A 5474-nucleotide genomic window follows, 5' to 3' on the forward strand; every position below is an offset into this window, starting at 1 on the left:
AAGAAAGGCTGAAAGACGACCACTGAACAAGACACACAAGCTGAAACGTCAAGACTGGGCCAACAAATATCTCAAGACTGACTTTTCTAAGGTTTTATGGACTGATGAAATGAGAGTGAGTCTTGATGGGCCAGATGGATGGGCCCGTGGCTGGATTGGTAAAGGGCAGAGAGCTCCAGTCCAACACAGACGCCAGCAAGGTGGAGGTGGAGTACTGGTTTGGGCTGGTATCATCAAAGATGAGCTTGTGAGGCCTTTTCGGGTTGAGGATGGAGTCAAGCTCAACTCCCAGTCCTACTGCCAGTTTCTGGAAGACACCTTCTTCAAGCAGTGGTACAGGAAGAAGTCTGCATCCTTCAAGAAAAACATGATTTTCATGCAGGACAGAATCCATGGATGGCAGGCTTTTGAGTGTCCTTGCAAAGAAAGGTGGCTATATTGGTCGCTGATTTGTTTTTGTTTTGTTTTTGAATGTCAGAAATGTACACTGTAAACCCCAACAGTCTACCTGACTTATAAAGTTTGTGGATATAACAATTAGAATTCCTCACAAAGTTGAAACAACTTAAAACTTTTCTGTTCGGTTAACGATTCAAACAGTTATAATTGTACATGGCTTAGAAGTTAAGAGTAAATACTGCTTTCTTAATTATGATTTTTGAGTAAATGATCCATCCATCCATCCATCCATGGATGGATGGATGTTTTTTTTCCGAGCTCCGCATGTGGACGTCATGACGTCTTCTCTCTAACCTGAACGACGTTGACAGAAAATTCTGTTCAATATGGCTGCCCTTCTCGAGCGACTAGAGAACACATTTGGAGAAACTTGTAAGTAAAACGGAACCTTCGTTATGTTTATTTTTTCCGTAAAAAGCAAGTATATTAATGTCGCGCTGACCTAGTAGGTGTGGCTGTTATTCCTCTTTTCCTCCTCCTGCCCTCTACCTGTTCGGTGCTGCTGCTTACCCATGGCCGCTGATTAGACCTTGGGTGCAATCAACAACTAAGCACGGCCTGGTGTGCGCCGCCCTGCCAGGTGAGCCACATTAGAGCAATCAAGGGTGGGCGTGCCGAGTAAACCTTTAAATGCATGCAGCAGTCATTTGACCCAGGTGCAACATACTGAGAGGACGGCAAACAAAGCACTTTTCCACTGTGAGGAAGACTTTGAACAAGACAGGCTATCGGTAAGCTCTTGAGTTCACATTTTGCTTTTGCAGATGTATCTGGGACTATGGAAGCTCAGTTGTGCAAATGTTTTACGCTTAGGGAAATAGTTGCTGCATTTAAGTTTAATTATATTGACAAAAGTGAATGTTTAAGTTTGAATAAATTGTTTGTGCAGTTAGTGTTCCCACATATTTATGTTAATTAATATTAAAAATAGTTACCCCAAATCCTTGGGTGGATCGTAAAACTAGTGAATAAATGTTTGGTTTTGATTTAAAGAAAATAATTCTTTGTAAAGAAAATCCTTAGTTAAAGTCTATTAAAATGTTTGTGAACTCTAAAATGTATACTTTAAAATACAATTGTTTATAAAAAAGTGTTAAATGCAAAGAAGACACATTGTGTATATTTATTTAAGAACCACAGTTAAATTAACACAGTTAACCACATGGTAAATGGCTTTACTGAAGTGTATTTTGTTATTTCATCTGTCTTCTGTGTAATTTATCTGAATGGTTAATGAAATGTTCTTTATTTTTGTGTTGAAAGGTTTTTTTTACCTGCTGCTACCTACCAGCTATCAAACTAGTTGGTCTAAATAAAGTTGAGTGAAATTCAAAGTCTGGTCTTTTTCAAGTGTGGACACCTCACAGTCAGAGGAACACTTGACAATTAATATGTTGCAGCCAATAACTTGTTTTCGAATGCGCTGTTGTGTTAAAAAGCACAGACCCAGGTGGTGAATAGTTGTTCGCGCTCTTTTTCAAACATAGATTATGTCGTCAGTTTTACAGTTTTAACCGATTAAAACACAGTTTTACGAAGAATCACACATAAAGAAAGGGTCTTAGTGATATTTTAACGACCCCTTGCCAACGCAAGAAAGTTGGCGTTTTTACAACAGCAGCCTCATTGTTCGGCAGGTTTTTTTTTTTTTTTTCCTTCTCATTAGCATCATTCAAAAGTGACTTAGCTAGCAGTGGCAACTTCTATCTAAAACAATTGAAATATAGCAAGGTGTTGTATATTTAGTGTGCTGATAAGGTTTTCAATATTTTTATTTTTTCTTCCAAGGCTGAAGGCCAAAGACAAAAAGACAGAAGAAAAAAAAAATTCAGACTGCAATTAATTTCAGGTGGAGACAGTAAACACAGGTGAGTTGAAAGATCTATTGAAGAAACCATTCATTAAGTCCCTTAAGGTGAAGATTTCATATATTGATAATGATAAAATTAACACAAATTAAAAGTTTCACTGATAAACACACAATTTTTCCTTGCTTTGAACCCCATGTTCTATATAGATCACAGCTCTGATCTGGAGAACACTATTTTAAAATACTGTGTAGGGTTTTTGTCAAATGATTAAGAAACATACTCTCTGTCACAAGAGACAGAAAGGTTGTATCTTAAAAGAAAAGTCTCCAAAATTTAGTAGAGTCTGATGTCATGCAGTTTCATAAACATGTATTCTCCCCAAAGAATGACACCTGAAAACTTTGCGTTAAATGAACTTTTCTTTTCCCTTTTTAGGAGGCGCCTGATATCAACGTGAAACGCACTGCAGTACTTCGTGCCCTTCCTGTATACCTGCGGGAGGAGGACCCAGAATTCTTTTAGACATGTAATGCAAGTGTATTTTTGCATTACTTAAATTCTGCCAGTAAGATAAAATGCTATGGATTTTTTTAAATACAATTTAATACCCTAGCAGCTACCAAATTGTACAAACAAAATACCCTCTCTGTAGAAAACCCTCACACACAAACACACACAGGTCAGGAGCAGGGCATAGGCGTATCACAGCACTATGGCTATGCTGCAGGTGGCCCAAAAACCAGGCTGAAGTCAAGATTTAGTTTCTTTTTGAGATAAAGTCATGAAATAAAAATACTTTTTTTTTTTTTTTAGAAAAATAATAAAAATACAAATTATGTAATGCAAGAAGCTAACACGTTAATGTACATTTTTCAAAAAAAGTAGAGTACCCTAACTCGTTACAAAGTAACCCACTACACTGCTGAATGTTTTGCTAGATTACAGGTCATGCTTGTCACATTCTCTCAAACCAACCTACCTTATTTAATTGGGGCGATCGTGGCTCAAGAGTTGGGAGTTCGCCTTGTAATCAGAAGGTTGCCGGTTCGAGCCCTGGCTCCAACAGTCTCGGTCGTTGTGTCCTTGGGCAAGACACTTCACCCGTTGCCTACTGGTGGTGGTCAGAGGGCCCGGTGGCGCCAGTGTCTGGCAGCCTCGCCTCTGTCAGTGCGCCCCAGGGTGGCTGTGGCTACAATGTAGCTGCCATCACCAGTGTGTGAATGGGTGTGAATGTCTGGATGACTGAATGTGTAAAGCGCTATACAAATACAGGCCATTTACCATTGATACTGTGTCTATTCCAGGCGGACGCATTGGATGAGTCGACCCTCATTGACACTCCAGTTGCCCTTCTCACAGTGGTTACCGACGGCGCTTCCCAGTCCAGTCCATTTTACTTCCTCAAGCATGGCTGTTTTGGTGAAAGGCGACTAGGTGATGCGTGATATTCCCAGATTTGCAAATGCATTTGCTTTATTGTTTGGCTTGATCTATGCTCTGCATTTAGACTACCCCAGGAAGCTGGTTCACACATTTGCCTTAGTCCAAAATATCTTCATGGGGCTTGATGACGGCAAACCCCTGAAACCCCTGCCTACATGCTCTTAAGGAATATAAGGCAATGTTTGTTAGGACACGCACTCTGTTACTGAGCACTTTGTTTGAAGCACTTTAAGCACTTTAAGTTTACTACAGGCTTTGGGTGGATTTAACTCCATCAGTTTACCTAATTTTCCTATACTTGACTGCCTCATCTGGTTATTTGGAAGCTGATCGTCTTTATACCCATTTTAAAAAATTGTTTTTCATTTCTATTTAAAAAAAAGTGATTAGTATTTGACTTTTTGTTTTGCATTTTTGTGTATTTTGAGAAAGATGCAATTAGGACTGATGTCGTCCTTTGTGAGTTTATAAAAAGAGAAATGTTCTACACAGAATTTATAATGCTCACTTTATGGTGCCGATGTCCATGTTAGTAGTTTTATAAAAACATTTGTGATGTTTTTAAATTTTCATGAAAAAATGTTAAATAAACAAAATGTAAAGTAACTGAATTTCCGTACTTTTTTTTTTTTTTTTTTTTTTGTAGTCTACACTCACAACATAAATATCTTTTAATTAATAATCAGATAATTTGAGTTTAGGTTGTAATATAATTGCATTGTGTTGCATCAAAATAATAAACTACACGAAACACAAAAATATTGAAATTAAAGTATACAGTCTTTGAGTAAAGCTCAATTAATAAAATATAATTTTAAATTTTTAGGTTAACAATAAATACAAATTTTGAGTACCCCATACTTAGAAGATATGAGTTTTTGTACTTAAATCTTTTGAGGTAATCAGTTTCCACAAGTTTTAAGTTCAGTCAACTTGTTCGGGTTTACAGTGTATATTTGTGAATGTGGAGATGTTATATTGGTTTCACTGGTTAAAAATAAATAATTGAAATGGGTATATATTTGTTTTTAAGTTGCCTAATAATTATGCACAGTAATGGTCACCTGCACACACAGATATCCCCCTAAAATAGCTAAAACTAAAAACTACTTCCAAAAACATTCAGCTTTTATATTAATGAGTTTTTTGGGTTCATTGAGAACATGGTTGTTGTTCAATAATAAAATTATTCCTCAAAAATACAACTTGCCTAATAATTCTGCACTCCCTGTAACATTCAACTGAACTGAATGGGAATTGTATTGTTACTGTTATGACTTGTGCAGGTAGCTGGTTGGGAGAGCTGGTCTTAGCAGTGATGATGGAGGGGTTCCAGGAATCTAGCCTTAAGTAGCCTGAAGGAGTTCATAAACACAGGTTAAAAAAAACAAAAAAAAAACAACAACACAGAAATGCACACAGCGTAAGACTGAGAAGTGAAGAGCAGAGAGAGAAAAAGATTTTTTGTTTGCACTCTATCATCCAAACAAATGTACATGAAATGTGTGAAAAAAATTTAAAAAAGCAACATTTTTCTTTTTATGCCACTTGGCTATACACTGCATAAAGTGGCTCTGATTTTTGGATTGGTCCATTCCATATGTGTTAAACATTTGAGTCTTCTATGAAATAATACAAACATTGTAAAATAAATAACACAAGCAGCAGTATTTTGTTACACCAGGGTCCAGTGTGGAATAACCACAAATACTTTACACAGAGAATCAACAACAAAAACCACTGGGACTTAGAATTTAGTCT

The 5474-nt window shown here is 37.1% G+C and overlaps 1 long non-coding RNA gene across 1 annotated transcript; it reads left to right on the top strand.

The window, feature by feature from the left end:
• The first annotated feature begins 890 nt into the window (after positions 1 to 890).
• Positions 891 to 3057, top strand: LOC113013355 (uncharacterized). The gene is made up of 3 exons (XR_003270817.1): positions 891 to 1190; positions 2248 to 2327; positions 2706 to 3057. It is a non-coding gene; the product is annotated as an uncharacterized LOC113013355 (long non-coding RNA).
• Positions 3058 to 5474: the final 2417 nt, after the last annotated feature.

The sequence above is a fragment of the Astatotilapia calliptera genome, chromosome 20 (assembly GCF_900246225.1).
Source record: "Astatotilapia calliptera chromosome 20, fAstCal1.2, whole genome shotgun sequence".
Classification (NCBI taxonomy): domain Eukaryota; kingdom Metazoa; phylum Chordata; class Actinopteri; order Cichliformes; family Cichlidae; genus Astatotilapia; species Astatotilapia calliptera.